This window comes from Camelus bactrianus, chromosome 7, assembly GCF_048773025.1.
Source record: "Camelus bactrianus isolate YW-2024 breed Bactrian camel chromosome 7, ASM4877302v1, whole genome shotgun sequence".
NCBI lineage: Eukaryota > Metazoa > Chordata > Mammalia > Artiodactyla > Camelidae > Camelus > Camelus bactrianus.
The window spans coordinates 44,601,986-44,621,700 of NC_133545.1; the positions used below are offsets into that span (position 1 = coordinate 44,601,986).

At 38.2% G+C, this 19,715-nt stretch overlaps 1 long non-coding RNA gene across 1 annotated transcript in view; it reads right to left on the reverse strand.

The window, feature by feature from the left end:
* Window positions 1-19,715, reverse strand: part of LOC123612403 (uncharacterized) — a 360,854-nt gene that overhangs the window by 119,888 nt on the left and 221,251 nt on the right. The gene's annotated exons all lie outside the window — the stretch shown is intronic.

Here is a 19,715-nt window from a genome sequence, read left to right on the forward strand (position 1 = left end):
CAGCATTTGTTATGATTTATGACAATTTCCTGCTTATTTCCTCTTTAGGTTGTCATACGACTTTGCAGTCAAAGACCATGTGTTGCTCACTGTGATCCTCCCAACACCCAGAACATTTTGAGAGAAAGGATGTTCAACAAATATTCGTTAAATGGGTAATAGTTCCATTTATTAAATGCTTACAGTGTTCCAGGCACCATGCGAGGGCCTTTACAGGCACCGACTTTTTCTTAGCACATCCAGCCAAGAGGTACCATTCTAATATTCACTTTCCAGAGGAGAAAACTGGGGTACAGAAAGTGATACAACTCACCTGACACCACAGATATCAGATATATTCTAGAGCCAGAACTGAAATTCAAATCAGTGGGTCTCTAGAGTCTCTTCTTTTAACCACAACCGTTTACAAATAAATGAATGAATGAATGAATGAATAAATGAACAAATGATTTCAACAGCTATTTACTGAGTACCTACCATATGTCAGGTTCTGTTCTAGGTCCTGAGGATACTGTAGTGAATAAAACAGATCAAAATTCATGCCTTTAAGGAACTTACATTCTTGGGTGGGAGAAGATAGCCTGTAAGCAAAACACAAATGATTTGATGTATTATGGAGGGAAAAAAGGCAAGAAAGAGATTACGGATCAGCCAATTTTAAATAGGGTGGTCTGGGAGGCATCACTAAGATAATGATAGTTGAGCAATGACTCAAATGTGAATAAATGAATGAAAACTTTTCTAACATTTCACAATGTTTTTCAAGTAAAGACTTTCAGATAAATAATAAGTGTTTTTGGCTTTGTTTTAGTATAAGTATGTCCTATGTATAGGAATTATTTGTATTAAAAATAACTTAGATTTTTATTTGTCTTGTATTTGTATTTGTTAAATTTGCCAACCCTGCACTCATGGCAAACCTTACCTCTATGTCAGACTAGGAAGAACTGCTCTTTATTACTAATTGTGGGTCTACAGGATCTTTGTTTTTCTGAAAATTCTGAAAGATGAGATTACAGAGCATTGGTGTATTAGCATGCAGTTTTAGCAGAGTTCTCCTTGGCAGGGCACTCAGCTCCACATCAATGTCTCCCATAAGCAGGAAATATTGTTTTGTAGATCTTGACAGATGGGTCTTACCCACGAGGGAGGACATTTAGGGCGATTCATACCAACTGGCATATTAACAGACTTTGAAAGAGAGCTATTAAAAATGGGATTGTGCTAGCTCTAATTCATGCTAAACAAAATAAGCAAATCAAGGAACCCACTAGAAGGAAGATGTAAGAAATTTAACATTTGAGGACTTTGAAAGACAGAAGAAGAGTGCGTAATTAGTTCTTATTTTGCTAGGTTGTAAAATTCTTTTCTGGAAAGAGCTAATAGTATAATGATTTTTCATTGAACTTAAAATGTTATCTAAACTTGGACAAAGCTAGACATGTGTATGAGTGGGTTTCCTCTTCTGTGCTCTAAACTATACAACCATGTGGCAAACTCTAAATTAAGAACAATTATAACAAGTACACCCCCTAATCATATGTCTTTCAATTCTTTCCTCAACTCCAATCTCCATAGGCTCCTACCTGACTCACCCTTCATGTGAAAAGAATAAATGTCACTTCCTCAGCAAGTATTCCTGCACCTCTAGGACTCCGTTAAATCTCCATGTTATTATTCCCACTTACCACACTGGTAATTAATTGTACAGTCCCCAACTTCCCCACTAGACTGGGGTCATACAGTCATCTTATCCATTACTATCCAGCAACCAGCATAGTTTGGGCAAATGGATGATGCTCAATGAATTGAACTGATTACAAAGCTTTCAAGGGGGTTACAAGCCTCACTATGCTGAACCAACTATGGAGTCTGGTCTAACTCTGAATGAAATTAGACTCCTGGCAGATCAGGAAGAGTGGTAAGTTGTGATTCTTTAAATAATGAGTTTGTAGAACATTGCTTTTTCAAGGGAAAAAATTATAAACACAATTCATTAAAAAAAAAAAAAGTGAAGCCTCAGAACTCAGCAGTTTATCTTCTAAGATCAAAGGAATAAAGGGAGCTAATGTGTACACGGTGGCCTAGACTCTTCTTTCTTACATGGTAAGCTGATTACATGTCATAGGATAACAAGAAAATCATGATCAACAGATTAACAAGTTGATCCCACATCCATGAATACCCAGTTAGTCTGGTAACATGCTTACCTGATGATCTAATTTGATTTCTCGTATCTCTTCCATATCTAGAGTTCTAGGTCTTCATGAAGCAATCTACACTAAAGAGATATTATGTCCACAGGAATAATAATATGTGTACAGCTAACCCAGGGTTTCTCAAAATCAGCACTATTGACATTTGGACGGGATAATTTTTTTTCTTTTTTCTTTTTTTTTTTTTTTTTTAGAGGGAGGACTGTCCTGTGCATTGTAGGATGTTTAGTAGGACACTGGACTCTACCAACTAGTTGCCAGTAGCATCTCCTCCCCAAGATGTGACAACTTAAAATGTTTTGTTTTTAGACATTGTCAAAGGTCCCCTGGGAGCAAAAATCAATCCCGGTTGAGAATCACTAATTTAATCATTACTAAGTGCTTAAAACATTGCACTATTCTACCAAGTGCTTACAGGATCTATCTCATTTAATCCTTCCAAAAATTACTATGAGATAAGAATAATTAATATACCATTCTATGGATGGGAAAAAGTTTAAAGATTGCTGAAGGTCACACAGCTGGTAAGTAGTAAAACTCAGGCTTGCCATCACTATCCTATACTTGAAATCATTTGTGGGTGGAAAAGAGTGAACTGAGATTCGGTGAGGGAGAGCAGAATTGATACTAGGTGTTAGCTAGTGTGAAAGATTTTCTAACTGTTTTCCAGCAAAGGCCAGCTAGGGACAGCTAGGACTTCCTTATAGGACTTCATGAAGGAGGTAACCCTGGGGCAATCAGAGCTAGTCCATCTTCATTTTCTGTTTGTGAGCCTGCCAGCTGTCAGCAGGCTATGTGCTTAAGTAAACAAGAAAGATATGAACAGGAAGATGAAAGCCAAAATTAAATGATTGTTATTATTTGTTCTTGAACATTTAGAAATAGTGAACCCACACAAGGTTAGCCTATTGCCCATGTGTCAGATTTCAACCCAGAGTGCCAGACAAAATCTGAGGCTAAATTTCTGATCCCAAAGCTCCCTGGCTCACCCTTGCCCTCCATGTCTGGAAGAGTCAGAGGAAGAACTCAGACAGGCAAGGCTGAGCAGGAAGCCTCTGTGTGTGGTAAAGCTGTATTATGAGCAGTCCGCATCCTTCATCTGGAAGAGAAAAGCAATCCCAGAGACTTTGGAGGAGACTCCCAGATTCCCTGGGCAGAGAGGGAGGAAAGAGAGAAGAGACTCTTTCAGACTTCACTGGTGGAAGATACCTCAACTACCAGAACAGTTAGTCTCTCAGCAGAAGAGTTAGTTAAAAGCCCTTCGTGTGGGATGCAGCTCTGGCTGGAAAGGCTGCTCCAGAGAAGATGAGAGGTTTTCTGCAGAATATCCACAGGTCAAGTTCCTGGCTCTAGACCTCGCACCCAAAACCAGGGCTCCAAATCTGTGAGAACTACTGGGTCTCTAAGTCAGGGGAAAGCCTTCCACAAATACACCAGGAGGCATGTACAGCAACATACATGCACATGTACGCTTCTGACAGTAGGAAACTTGGATTCAAACCTAGGTACCTATGGATGGGAGAGCCAGTGGCCAGCCTGTGGACAGTCGCACAAGGGAACACTACAGCATTCGGAGTGAATGAAGCAGCATTTCACTTCCAGGTAAGATGGAGCACAGGAAGTAGGTTTACTCTCCTGCCAGACACAAATAATAAAGACATGTGCACAGATGCACACACACCACCAACAACAAAAATGACAATAAAACAGACAAAATATATCAAACCAACAGTTCTCAAGACACTGGAAATCAGGCAATGAAGGACAGTGATTTCTGAGAGACAAAAAACAGATGAGGTGAGCCCTGCAACTACCTGTAATTTCCTGACTTAAAAGAATTTCTAGGCCAAGCACAGTAAGGACATACCCAGGTGAGGCCCAGCAGACTGCCTGGTTTTTGCCCATAAAAATACAAGTTATGCCCTATAGAGATGCAGTTGATATTGCCTGTAAACATTGGCCAGTTTAACATTTATTTGTAAATTCATTTCAGCATCTTTATCTGCCTATATATATGTGTGTTCTTCAAACCTCCTTTGAACACGTTGTAACATCTAACTGGCCCCCTCATTAACTAATGAATTAAGTAAATCTTTGACCCATGCTCATTTTATATTTATTTGACAGTCGTGGTTTTATCTTTTAAAAAAAAACATTTTTTTAGCATGGGAACTCAGGAATACCCAAGGAGGCCAGCTACCCACATTGGAAGGGGTACTTATTGAATGCCTACTAAATGCTAAGCACTTTCACATACAGTATGCAACAACCTGGAAGGTACATAGTATTATTGCCATTTTTCAGATGGCAAAAGCTGAATTCAGAGAGATTGAGTAATTTTTCCAAGGTTACACAGCAAGTAAGATCTGAAGCGAGGATTCGCACTCTGGTGTGAATTTCTAAAACCCATATATTCTTCTCACTACCCCAGTTTTTTTTCAAAGAGGGGAGCACATGAGCCTCATAAATATGTGTACACGTTAGGGTTAAGACAATGATTTTTTAGGGTACATAAAAAAACAATTACAATTTCTATATTTTATCTAAAAAACAAATTAAGTCCTAATACTTAATAAACAGATTGACACTTGCATCCTTGCCCAATCCATATATTACATGGGGGTCTCAAGGTCTCCTGAGGGAAGATGGGGGGGTTCCTTGAGATGGAGAAGTTAGCAGTGGTATCCTCAGGTATTTATTTGTCCCCAGGTTACTGCAATGCCCAGTAATTTAACATTTATTCATGTAAGTAGAGTGACACAATATAATCTAGTTTCAACTAAATTAACATTCATAAAATAAATGACTTTAAAGAATTAGGCAATTGTAAGAGAACAAAAAAAGATAACTCTAACATTCTTAAATATTATTATGATAATAATATATGTTAAAATAACAAATAACACATATACATACATTGATGTGGTTGTTCAGCTTTTTTTATTCTTCTGATGGAAGCTGCTATCAAAAGTTTGGAACATTTCCAGACCCATGATGCATCTCATAATAGCAAAAATAGAAAGACAGATCAATGGGTCTATCCATTGTTACCATGGCCCCAAATTTAATGGCTTCAAGCAATGCATTTGTTTTGTTCATGGATTTGCAATTTGGGCACGGCTCAGTGGGAACAGTCTGTCTCTGCTCCACTCACTTTTAGCTGCAGTGTGAGGACAGAAATCATCTAAAGGAGGGCAAACTACAGCCTAACAGGCCAAACCCTGCCAGTTTTTGTGTGGTCCATGAACTGAATGGTTTAAATATTTACCTTTTGTCTCTTTAAGAAAATGTTTGCTGAGTCCTGTCCTAAAGTCTCACTAACTTGCATGTCACAACTGACAATGGCAAGCAGCTAAATGCTCAACTGAAGATGTAGGCAAGAACACTTAACACTGTTCTGTCATGTGGTCTGGGCTTCCTCCATTATGATGCTTGGGTTTCAAGGGCAAGAAGAGAGAGAAAGAGAGGAGAAAGACAGAGAGAGAGAGAGAGAAGCTGCATTGCTTTTTATGACCTAGTTTCAAAACTCATGCGGTGATTTCCACCATATTCTATTCATTGAGGCAGTTATGAAGTCCTACATAGGTTCAAACAAAGGGAAGTAGACTCTACACCTCTATGGAAAATGACAAAGTTCTGGAAGTGAATGTAGAATGGAAACTATTACTAAGGCTATTTTTAGAAAATACAGTCTGTTATAAAAGGAAACCAAAAAGAAATGTGTGAAGAATGTGAACAGGTATAGCAGGTAAGCCTGGAGGACTAATAAACATATAAAGAAATAATAACTAGAGGAAGGCAAATTAGAATGATGATATCTCATTAATATCTACCAGATTGACAAAATAAAAAAAATATATAATGTTGGGTAATATTAAGCATCACCAGGGATGTGGAGGAAACAGTAAACTTCATGCCCTTATAGTAAATTGTGCAATTTAATGGAAAGCAATTTTGAATAACTTAAATTTTGTGTATAAGCCTATAATCCAGCATTTCCACAGTTGGTATACATAATAGAAATACTCTCAATGGGTGACCCAAGGTGGACGTCCATTATAATGTTGGTTATACTAGGAAAATATACGAACAGTTAAATTCCCATCAATAGGGGAATGAATAAACAAAATGCAATCCATGCAAATCATAAAATTCTACGCAGCAGCTTGATATAAATATATCTCAAAAATATAGTGAGCGAGGAATGTGAGAGAGAGACAGGTACAGGATGGTATCATTGGTAGGCTGAAAGCATGCAGAAAGGGACCCACACAGAGGATGGATTAGAATTAGAAATCAGGGAGAAAAAGGTCAAAAATTAAATTAATTTTTCTAGAAAAAATTAGGTTACTTGGGAGCCTACTAAGAAACAGTTTTCTCAGGCCTCACTCCTGAAAATGCTGATTTAGTGGGCCTAAGGTGGAACTCCTAAATCTATATTTTTTATAACTTTCCTAGATTAATATTAAGATCAGGTGAGTTTAGAAAACACTCAACTTTAACATATTCAGAGTTGCAAGTAAGTTTCAGTTTAGATTCTTGGTTTGCAAGCAACAGAAACTGACTCACAGTATTATTGGTAGGATGTCAGGGAGGTCAGAGAATTGTCTCCTGGCAATGAGGAACTCAGCTTGGAAAGAACAAGAACCCCACAACTCCAGAGGGGTCTGGGGAGCATCAGCTGGAATGAATGAAGACCAGTTGTTTCCCATTCTTTTTATTGCTTTGCTCACAAAGCAATTTGAATTTTGTGTAGGAAGTATCTTATTGGCCTAGAAAAAGTCATCTTAATTAATAGTTCCACCAGTTTGTATTCAGTGGGAAAAGGTAATTCTCTAAAAATAACCCAGAGTGTTGTTACAAAAAGAAGACAAAATATGTGATGGATAGTTACAAAGCGTTAGTTTTCCCCTGTGTCTAGGCAGAGAGGAAAGAACCAGAAGGAGAAAATGTAAAGATGAGAGAGATTTTGCAGCTAAGTAAGATCTGGGTTCAAATTCTGGTTATGATTCATTCTGTCTTATCTTGGACAGTTTCCTTATCCACTTCTATGAGGGCTCCTTAACCCTCTTAGAGTTATGCTGTCATGTGCAAAATGGCTGGGATGGCTGATTCTTTCCTTGCAAACTTTCCTCACATCAGAACAGATGGTCCAATGTGCTCAAATGGGCTGGAGACCATGCAGTCATGTAGGAAAAGCTCATGCTCATGGGCTTTCATCACTGGGAATATAAAGATCCTCGAAATTGGGTGTCTCATTATAGGCCACTTTTAGGGCTAAAGTTTTGAGCCTCTGTCGTGAGGCAGCTGGAGCCTCTTAGATGAACTGTCTAAATATCTGAAACCTTTGGAACTTCTATCACCACCACCACCATCACTCGTGTGCTCTCCAGTCTTCTCTTTGGCCAGGATATTTATACTTGATGAATACTCTGTACACACCAAAAACAAATAAACTATTTTCCTTCCTTAAATTCATCTGCTTAAAAATGAAGGGCTTAAAACAAAGATTAAATCCAGCAAATGCGATCATTTATAAACAGCGCTCCCAGATACCTGCTGCCCTCATTGGCCCTGCCATCTCCCATGACTCCTCCTCAGTCCTACAGTGACTGTCTTCATGAGGCCTGTGATAACAGACAGATGTAAACAATGAACTCCACTCAGGCAGAGGTTAAGTCAGTCAGTTGGGTCCTGTTGGAAAGCAATGTTCTCAAGAGTTCTGCCACAGCTGACTTTAAATATGGGTGGCCTCCAAAGTTAACGAAAGGTCAGCTGGTTAATACACCATGAAAACCAGACTCCCAATCCTCCTGGTGTTATCTCATCCTCCCTTACCTCAGCCATTAATTATGTTGTCAGGATTTTTAATATCCTTTGAAAAGTTATATATGGCATCCACTCACAGAGATTCTCAGATCATGGCAGAAAAGAATGGTTGGGGAGAGTTTATAAGACAAGGAGATGTTAAGAGTAAAAATGTTCTGGAATGATTAGAAATGGCATATACATAAGGAGAAACCCAAGGAGGCATTGCAGATAAAGGCACAGACTCAGTCTGGATAAGGAACTAGGAATCAGAAAGAGGTAAGAAGGGCTTAGAACAATAGAATTTTCTTGAGATTTTTGGTGCAAGTATATTTGGGCTATACCTAGATTTTGTAACCGTATTTTTAATTTCTGTAAAATTTTGCAAAAGTAATTCTCACAAACCAAATTCACCCAAGAAATTACCTCATTGTACATTCAGGAAGAACATATTTTTTTCTGGGATTTATCCAGGGGGTTAGTTTAAACAAAATGGATCTATGAGCAGATAAAATCAACACATAAAATAATTTCAACCCCCCAAAAAATCTCAGTTTTTTGGGACTCGAGATCTTTCTTTTCCCCATACCATTCAACTTCATTCTACGTGTATGTGCAATTCCTAAAATAAGAATTTTTAAGATAGTATAAATTATGGACTATGTATACATCTGCACAAAGGAATGCTTTGCAGCCATGAAAAATTGTCATAGAATAGAAACATGATTTGATAAAGTAAGGTTTGAAAAAGAAGGATATGGTTTGAGAAAGTTAGGAGTGACTATGAAAATAACAAATTTCTGGATTTACTCAATACTCATTGGTTTAGGGTCTCTGGGCAGAAAACCTATGAATGGGCAGTTGACCATCCTTCCCAAGTACTTCTTAGGCATAGTAAAGGCTTAGAGTCATTGTGGTAAAAAAAAAAAAAAAGTACTGTTTTGAGAAAATGTTTTTATGTAATATGTGCAGTATAATTCTAATTCTGTAAAACAGAAAGAATGCATTAAAATAGGATATAGACTGGAAAGTAGAAATGACAAACACCAAATATGAGCAGCTATTATCTCTGGGGTGTAGAAAGATAAATAATTTTTATTTTCTTTCTTTCCATATTCTGACTTTCAAATTTTTCTATAATGAGAACATATTAATATTACATTAGGAAATATCTTAACTTCCCCTAAAATAATGGTACTTGTATGGATTCTGAGGAAGGCTTTACTAACAGTGACATTGTAACACAAGAATATACAGAGGCAGGAAGATGGTAATTTGACAAAGATGGAGCATAGAAAAATGGTCCTCGCAAGTCAGGAGCCAAGGCAGGGATGGGAAAGGGGTATTAGAGGGTGGGCAGGAAGGACAGACTTCAATTCCATGAATTACAAGTTGGATAAGTACTTGAAACCACATTTTTAAGCCTTTAATGTTTGGGGGATAAAATGTTTAAAAATCTCTCATGAAAAAGGTTAAACTATTAACTATAGACCCCATTCTCTGTTGTTCTCTTATTTCCACCTAAGCCTGTTCTTTATCATGATGTATTTACTGAGAAAATATTTTTCATATCTCACAAAGGAAGAAGGCATCTTTCTCCATCCTTTGCAGAGTAATCGATGAGTAAATACTCACTGGGCACCTCCTATGTGCCCAGAGCATGGATCTATCCCTGTGAGGGATAGAAGCCAAGTATGCGTTGGAAGCCTCTTTTAGGCTTGCTTTGCATCAAGGAGATTATAATCTGTTTGGAGAAATGTGAGTCCATGTGCTTTAAGCAGCTAGCACAGTGGTACTGATGTGTGTGGGTGAGGGTTGTGGGAGACAGGAAGGTACCTTGTTGGGGGGGGGGGGCTCTCTGCAGGCTTGGCTCACCAGATGATCTGAAGGACTGTGTTCAAGATGAAGAGTGAATTGTAATGTTTTCTGACAATGTCTCAGCAAGTTGTGGTTTTGATAAGAAAAATATTACCAGCAAACACAATTTAGAAAAAGAATAGTTTCTCTGAATCTTTATTCTGAAATACAAGATGCACACATATTACAGTGAGGAAATGAATGACAGTTTTGAGTACTAAACCATTTGCAAATGTGGCTTATTTTAATATTATATAGATGGCTAGCATCATATACCCAAAGATTCTCTTGTCTGGCATTTATAATTAATAAATATATATATTTCTAGGTGCTCTGCTAAGTATTTGGGAAATGTTTGTAGTATCAGGGTTTATTTTAAAATTGAATGCTTTGCTTTTATTTGGTCTCCTGCTCAGAAAGCTGAAAGTACTTAAACATTCATATCTCATCAATATCACCTTTCAGATCTTTTCCAATCCCAAGATTAAATAGCTCTGTCTATGATTCTTTTCCCCAAAAGATGACAAAAACAAGCCACAAGTGTATGTAACACATTGCACTTCAGTGCATCTGCGGCAGAAGAAAATCAATATAACAAATAAGCCCTGGGTACCGCTGTTAAACCATATACTAATACCTGTCTATTATAAAGTAATAGTGGGAACATATTTAGGGAAGTGAATTTATAGTTTTAAAATTGCATTACATATCCCATTAATTTTCCCAACATTATCTTGAAATAGAAGGTAAAGAAGGGATTCAACTTTCCTATTTTGCTGATAGAATACTTGAGATGTGATGCCAATTACTCATGGCTATGGAAGGTGTAGGGGGAAAACTGACATTTAAAGCAACTGCTGATTTAGTTGGTCTAGTAACAGAAGTGGTCAACTCAATGGGAGGTGATGGGAGGAAGGATCTAATTCAGTTTGGAAGCTCAGATAGAGCAACTGTTTCACTAATTAGACTTAGGTCATGACACTCAATACAAAGGCCATATGGAGATTCAAACCCTAGCTTTTTACAAGGATGTTGAAACAACTAATTGATTTGGTTTAACAAACAAACAAAAAATTACAAAATCACTTGTTTTGTTTGAATAGAAAAAGCAACCAGTTAATTGAAGTTTCGAACAGTGGTGAGGAGTATTATTGAATGTATTTGATGGCTATCTAATCATTTATTGTCCAGAATGAACAATTCTTATTGAATAAAAAAGCCCACATATAAAAGACAGGCTCTTTGTTATTCTTGAGTACCAGACCTATTTCCTACTGTGTCCTACTCCTGTGACCAAGGAGGCCTGGACTCAGTTTCCACAATGGCTCCTTGTGGAAAAGCAGAAGAGATGAATCATCTCCTGCTGTTTGTAGGTGTTTGTGTGAAGGTCAGTTTTAAGATGTTACCCTCACTGGTTCTATCCCAACACACCTAGTTTTGAGGGCCAGAGGTTGTGATCTTGAGCAAATGACTAAGTCTTTCTGTTGAAAGAAGGGGTAATAACATCTACCAGGTGTCCCCAGGGGCAAATCTGTTTATATTCTCAGAGCTTCAGTTTCCTTCTTTATAAAATGAGGGTAATAAGAATGCTTACCCTATAAGATCTTAGGCCAGGCACTGTATCCAGGCTTTACATATATTATCTCACTTAATTCTCACAACCAATCCCATGACTGAAGCATAATTATCATTTCCATTTTACAGATGAGGTGACTGAGACACAGAGACATTTAGTAACCTACCTGAGGCTGAGCACAGTAAGTGGTAGAGGCAAGGCTCAAACCCAGGTCTATCTAACACTCAAGTCTGTGCTCTTAAGACACATACTGGACTTCCACTTCTTCACACAAATGCCAACGGCAATCCAGGTTTTATATCACACATAGATGGCATGAGGCCAGGGTTCAGTAAGTTTCAAGGCTTCCCATGCTCACGCTTTTGGAGGACAGTGGTCTAAACAAACCTTTTCTCACATTAGCTGCTATTACTCATACAACACAGGTTGTTAGGATAGTCAAATCTTGGGTACTTAGCCACAGTCTATTGAACTAGATACTATGGAGCCAGCTCAAAGGCAGCCATACATGGCCTGGGCACGTTCTCTTTTAATAGAAGCTTTTGTTCCAGTTGGCTGGCACCAGGCTAATCTAATGATCCACAGCTTATATGCACAGATCTTCTCTTCAGAGAGCATCAAAACAGAATGAAAAAGATGCACTCCTCTTCCATGTCTCTCCTAAGGAAGCTTAGTAATTCTCACTGCTTGTGAACCCCACCTCAGAGCTAAAGAAACTGGGGCCCAAGACAACCAGGCCTCAGTGACAGGCTACCCCATGTTCCCAGGGTTGCTTCTAATCAATCACCTTCTTCCATGGGAAATTCTCTGGACATATCCCATGCATATGGCCTTGCAGAATTAGTCCTGCTGGACCAGTCCAATTAGCACCACATTGTGGAGAATTGCCAAAAGCCACAACCCTGGGCTAGAAGCATGTTGAGGGGGTGCTTAGCTTCTCTTTGAGACCTTACCACCTCCCACTGTCCCTTTATATCTCTTCCCATTTGCAGCACTGCCTCCTACTGCAGACCTCCAAAGACATCTGCCCTCCTTGGCTATATACCTGTGACTTTCTAAGTGACTCCTTCCCCACTTCAAAATATATTAATCTATTGTCCCATTCCCAGTTAATCTGATAAAGAAATTCATTCTGCTGTGATGATGATTTAATATGTGATATCAAACAACCTACTGAAGTCTTTCATTTTTATGATTTTTTTTTCCTTTTATGGCCCCTGAGTGCTCAGCAATATCCATATGTAAAAAGAAATCGTATCTTCAGCTGTTCTCATGTCCTAAAAGAGATCTCCCTAGAACCTTGATAGAAGTTCCTAGCACTGCACATGGGAACAGAAATTGATGTCCTGTCTTTAGTTGGCATGTACTTGGGAACTCATGCCCTTGAGTCAGTGAAAATCTCCTTGAAAGAGCAACTACAAATGGTTTACTGCATGTTTAAGTGGGACTGATAGACTAATTGTTCTTAGAGCTGGTTTTTTATTTCTTTGCATGAAATTCATGTCCCTATGTGCTTATTTCTTCTTGTGTAAACTCTGCACACTTGTTAGCTCTTTAAATATATATATTATAAGTAAGACTTTCCAGAATGATATCCCTGGGATCAGAGGCATGATTTAACTTTAGGTTGTGTCCACATGGGCAAAGGAAAGTGATGAGTTGAAATAATTTTTGAGACAATTCGGGTAAAATGGTCCTTTTCTGCCAGTAAGGGAATAATAGCATTGTTCCTAGGATCAGAATTTTCCAGATTGGCTATTAATCGTATTTCTCTACTCTCTACTTTTTCCAAGTAAATTATTTTTCAACTTGGATTTTGTGTTTATCATGGAGGTGGGGGCGTTGGGGAGGAATGGAGTGAGTTGGGGAAAACAACTACATTTCATTCATGGACCTGGGACCACATCCAGTTTGAGACCCAAGTAGGCTTCATTTCTATGTTTTAAGCCATTCCAAATCCTCACCTTGCTCTGGTAATTAGATAAACTGAGACAAATGAGCCAACTGGCCCCGAGGTACTTCAATCACAATGACTCCAAAACAAACACTTCCTCTCTCAATAATAACTGTTCGCCAGATCCCAGAGACATCCATTTCCATGCCCTCGCTTTCTGGGCCCAGGTGATTGAATTCTTCTCCCATATGCAGCATAAATGTGCTCTCTATCAACGGCCATTTCAAAGCAGAAATGTTGCCTTAAGTTTGGCACAACCTGGGTGAGAGTCTGCCTCATTCGGGGATGATAACTCCTTTCACAGGCTTTATTATTGGCATAATCATTCTTTCAAATGGATCCCTGGAGGTTTTTGCCTTCCCCAGCTGCTGTGCATTTTCTCTGATGGGTTTTAAAAATAAACAACAAAAAGTTCCTGAAGTCAAGGAATACTTCGAGTTGGCAGCACTGTTGAGATGAGTCAAGTATCACAGGGACAGAAAGTAGAACGGTAGTTGCCAGAGGCTGGGGGCATGGGGAGCCATTGTTTAATGGGTACAGAGTTTCAACTGGGGAAGGTGAAAAGTTCTGGAGATGGATGGTGGTGGTAGCTGCACAACGTGAATATACTTAATGCCACTAAACTATATGTACACTTAAAAATGGTTAAAATAGTTAATTTATGTTATGTCTACTTTACCATAATTTTTTAAAACATTAAAAAAAAAAGTATCAAGTCCACATCCAGCATTGGTAAATATTTCATGAGACAGTTTCTATTGTTCCGGAAATGTTCCTTGAGTCCCCTCTTTTTTTGGTAGTGACTTTTCTGTCTCACTCAATTTTGTAGTTGCCACCTCTGAATTTTCTGTTGAAGGGACAGATCAAAGACACAGAGTGGCAACATATACACTATGTGGAGTCAAACTGAAAACAGGAATGGATTTCCCAACTGATTGTCTACTTTGGTAGACAAGGGTTATGCCTGTGAATACAGTCATAACTCAGGGCACTGGAAATCTGGATCTCCTGACTATTTCAAAATGTGTGTAGAGAACTGGGAATGCCTCCTGAGTTTGAGGTGACATTCAGGATGCCTTACCTTGTGCATCTTCTCAGAACATCTAATTATTGGCTAGCATCTAATACAGTAATCTGGTTAAGAGACATTAGAGTCAAAAAGGGTTCACCGAAGAAACGTATTTCTTTCCAGATAATTTACAATATTTTATTTGTGGGAGTGTGGTTGTTCTGTTGGTTTGTCTCCTTCTAGTAATTTACACATCAATGCTATTCATCAGGATATTTTAACAAAGAGATGGAACTGACAACAGAGTGAAATAAGGGTCTCTACAAAGATCTTCCTAAAAACTTTAGAATGTTCTTTAAAGCAAATTCCTGACTTAAAAAAAAAAAGCAATTACATTTCTTGCAAGCCCTAAGGAATTTTGCTAAAGTGCAGTACACTGCTCCAAATGGAAAACAAAGGGAAAATCGAGCGGAGACGCAAAACCCCCAGCAGAATAACGATCAGTGTTAATGCCTTCTCATACCTTCTGCTCTGCCATTATTTCCACAGTTAAGTAGTTACCCAACAGCAGCACTGACACCAGTACCTGTGCTCTTGCATCAAAATCTCACTTAATGAGACCAACTTGTGTGTAGCAACTGCTGTTTTGAATCATTTCTGCAGACAAGATGAAGTCATTATGTATAGGCATTGCATCTTTTTCAAATTATTAATTTGAAAAGCTAAAGATGGCCTCCAGCCAATTCGAAGCACAAGCATTCAGAAAGATGCAATGGCTGTTAGAGTTTTTGCCAAACCTTCTGAAAATAACACTTGAGTCTGTCTCTGAAAGATTCAGAACCTGCAGGAGAAATAAAACTTTATGTAACTGACTGTGCTCTCAGTAAATGACGCTGCACATGAGAAAAGACACTGTGTGAGCAAAGACAGTAGCTACGTTAGTATTTCAAGCCTTAAACTTTTAAATGATCTCCTTAGTCACTAAGCCACAATTTCAAGGTTTCGCCACTGTTGTTTCACTTTTATCCTATTAACTTTCAGGATATTACTTCTAGACTATTAATCTGCCTGGGGGTACTCCCAACATATTTATACCTTATTGTGTGCATCATAAATATACAGCCATTTACAGTTTTCCCTGATTTGAACTTCAAAATTCTGACTTTTAAGTCTCTGTTTCTTCATATCTGAATCCCCAACATTCACACTCTCCACCCCAAAATAAAAGTAACTAAGAGATGAAGAGATCTTGTAAGAAGAGGTGAGATGAGCTGAGTTAATAGCATATTAACTGGAACTTTAAATGAAAGAGACACCTTTAATAACTAAGTCCATCTTCCCATAGAAGCAAAGTCTGACAGTCTTGATGAGAAAAAATGTCATCTTGTTCATGAATGGTTTAGTATCTTACTGGCGTCTGAAATCTCTATGTGCTCAAAGGAAATAGATGGATTCTCTTTAAAGAAAGAAATGAGATGACAATTTAGATGGTGTCATTGACTGACCTTCGGGAGAGATCAAGAATTGATTACCAAACATCATTTGATAGGTACATAATGCATTGCCTGGAAAGACAGAAAATCAAATAAAATATCCTAATAATGTCTTGGACTGGCCAAGAATAGTTCAGGGAAGAAAGAAGAGAAAGGTAAAGCTGACCTCACTTATGCGCCTGTGCAGTCTTTTCAATTTTCATTAAAATGCTAAGGAAGATAAGGCATATCAAGACCTCTTTTTAAAAAAAGCATTTTATTTCATACCTAATAAGTGCAGCTGTGGTTATAGGAGGCCAGTTCAACACAGTGAGAATGGTATTTCCTTTTAAAATCATTTTTGTCTAATTCCTATACATTGCATTCTTATCTTTAGTCTTATTAACTCTTCTTGATTGCTTTGTTTCTTCCCTTTTATTATATGTCAGACTCTCAATTCTGTCTTCAATCTCCTAAAATCCACTTATGCCCTTGCCACTTTCTTTGTAGTAGCCCTTTTATAATCTGGAATTTCATGAAAGAGTGTGTTCCAAGGACCCCTCAGGTGTAGCTGATGTTTGCTGAGCTATTTCAAATGGAAAATTGATCCAAAAGCACCAAAATATTTGTTCAGCTTTTAAAAACTTTTTTCCAGGGAAAAAGAAACAAAAGGGAGAACCAAAAAACTGTGTGTGTGTGTGTCAGTATGTGCGTGTGGGTATGTGAGTGTGAGTACAGGAAGGAAATGTGGATAGGAAATCATTTTTCTATGTTCAGGATAAATGTTCACTGCATATTGATAATTAACTCTACAACCCCAAAATTATTTCTGAAAATCATACAACAGCAAGTGTATATAAAATTTTCTACAAGTCATTGCATCAGAATCAGACTCGACTTTGGTCATCCAAAGTCTTACAAGATGAACTGGAAAAGGTTACTCTTTCTAAGGGAAAAACATTTAAATGAAAAAGTGATTAAGTTAGAAGTTAGTAACTAGCATGAAGCAATTCATTAGCCATCAGAAGCTTAAATAGCAGTCAATCACCTGGTTGTAACTAGCTTCTGACTTTAAGCCAGCTTTCCAGGCTTCAGCTTCAGATTCCTAATCTATAAACTGGTGTTTCCAAACTGCTGGTCTAAATTTTAAATTCCTCAAGTCTTCTCTGTCCTGAGAAATAGTAATTATATTCTGACACCCTCTTTTTCACTCCCTTTGTATTTGAAGTTCATAGGGAATAATTTAGATTTTTAATGTTTTGCACTGTTTTTTGGGGATAGGAGGCTCTTGATTCAATGATCCTTCTGATTCTATTAGGGAGTGACAATTCAAAACACAACAACAACGACAAAATAATAGGTAGGGTATTTTCATACAGAGTGCCATTAAAACATCCAAAGTCCAGAAACAATCTAGAACGTGCTAATGCCCCTGTCTTTTACCGTGTAACAGTAAAAATTCTGTATAACCACGGCCCCTGCTAATTTTGTTTCCAATCCATCTTAATTTTCTTCTTCTTTTGTTGTCCCTAAAGGAGAGTAAGAATTTGGAAATACAACAAATCAAGAATACAGTAAAGTGGGATTAGAGATGATTTTTAATCTCCTCTCTGTGTTTTGCAAGTTCTCTCTAACTAACATGTATTACTTTTGAAACCAGAATGAGAAACCAGAGAAAGAATAAGATACTAACCAATATTCAAGAGTCAGTCAAGATTAAGTTGTCTTAATCTGGGCATATGGTGGGTTTCAGAAATTCAGGAAGATGTTAAAAATCAAGCATTTCTTTCTAAAAATGATAGGTTAAAAAGTATGAATGAATTCTATGTGGAAAATATTATACTTGGGTATAAGTTTTGTGGGTTTTGATTTTTTGTCTTTGGGTGTTTTCATTTTCTCGTCACATGAAGTATTCTAATCTGCTTCACTTGATAGGGGACATTGAGTCCAAAATCATAATTCTTTTGTTTCCTTATACTGCTCCTATACTACCACCTGACATAAAATCTATCTGGCTATATTTATTTATTTGTCAGTTTCTACCTCCACTAGAATATTCCATCCCTGAGGGCAAGAACAATGTCTGTTTTGCTCTCTGTCATGTCTCAGAAGTTTAAAAAGTAGTTGCTCAATAAATGGTTAAGGAATGATCTAGTGAATGACTATTTACCTACTTAGTGTTGGGACTTGAAGAGGTAAACAGATAAAATATAGATACTGTTACCTTAGATGTGTCACTATTTATCAGGACTGCTCCTTAGTTTTGCAGACCAAAAATAAACAAACAAAACAAAGTGAAAACAGATTTTTGCTAATATATCCAATATAGACCAATTAACGGGGCACAGATGAACATTAACCAAGTTCATGGGAGACTGAAATATACACCAGAATGTAAGGTTCTTCATTTAAAGCAGAATCGTGTGAAGCTGTTATGCTAAACAAGCATGGCTCATGGGTTGTAAGCATCAAGTACCTTTATTTTTGTCTTTCTCTATCACTTTAAGTGTGGATTCCATGGATCTGTCTCACTCTGTCCCTGAATGAAGACTCAGAAAGGCCAAACAACATGTCTGGTCATTCCTAAGTAATAAATAAAAGTCTTCCCATCGGTTCAAATGAAAAACAGCCTCAGTTCAGTAATTAAGGTGTCCAGTGCCATATAATAATCTATACTTGCAGGCATGAAGTCAAAGGCAGATTGGGTCCATTTTTCTCAGTTTCCTCTCCTTGAGCTGTTGTTCTTAGTTGCAGGTTTGACCCCTCAGGTTCGGAGCAGGGAGAGGCAGGAGAGGTAAGGGAGGCAGGCACACTCTTCCTGGAACGGTACTGCAGAACTGTCTGAGTGTGGCTTTTATTGATGTGGTAGCAGCACCCTGCCATCATGAGCAGTGGGAGAGGGGAGGGGCAGGATATATCACCTTCATTCCCTTAACAAAATATGTACACCCATGTGTCTCTATGCTGCCTGTTGCTTGAGAGTCCTTCCTCAGCACCTAGGTATCTGCTATAGGTTGCATTGTGGCCCCCAAAAAGATAAATTGAAGTCCTAAACCTCAGAATGTGACTTTATTTGGATATACGGTCATTTCAGGTATAATTAGGTAAGTTAAGATGAAGCCACACTGGAGTTTGGTGGACCCTCCCTTACTTGAATGTAACTAGTGTCCTTGTAAGAAGAGGTACATTTGGACACAGAGACACACGGGGGAAATGATCATGTGAAGATCAAGGCAGAGATTAGAGTTATACTGCCTGCACCTACCAGAAGCTGGAAGAGGCAAAGAAGGATCCTTCTGAAGGAGCCTCAGAGGAAGCATGATCCTGCCAACACCTTGAATCTGGACTTCTGGCTTCCAGAACTATAAGAGAATAGCTTTCCGTTGTTTTAAGCCATCCAGTCTGTAGTACTTTGCTATGGCAGCCCTAGAAAACTGATACAGTACTCAGCAATCTCTTTCTACTTTCTTTCCCTTCACACCTCAAGGCAGCCGTTTTGGTCTGTAGATAAGACAACCCCATGCTGGCTATCACTTATATATGGTCTACATCTGGCCTGGGAAACACTCATGCATCCTTTTTCCCTGAGAATTTTGGGATGTCTGTTACTTTCTCCAAGCCATACTCCTTAATCCTGCTGCCATACACCTCTCAGCCAAGCTCGTGCACTTTAGATTTCTCAGGTGTGATTTGGAAACCAGCATCTGAGGCCCCCCAGACTGCAGAGGATATATCTCATGTCCTTTGAGCATTCTCTTTAAGACACTTCTTCACTTGGGCTCCAAAAATTCCTGAGTTTATATACAAAACTACTAGAAGAGAC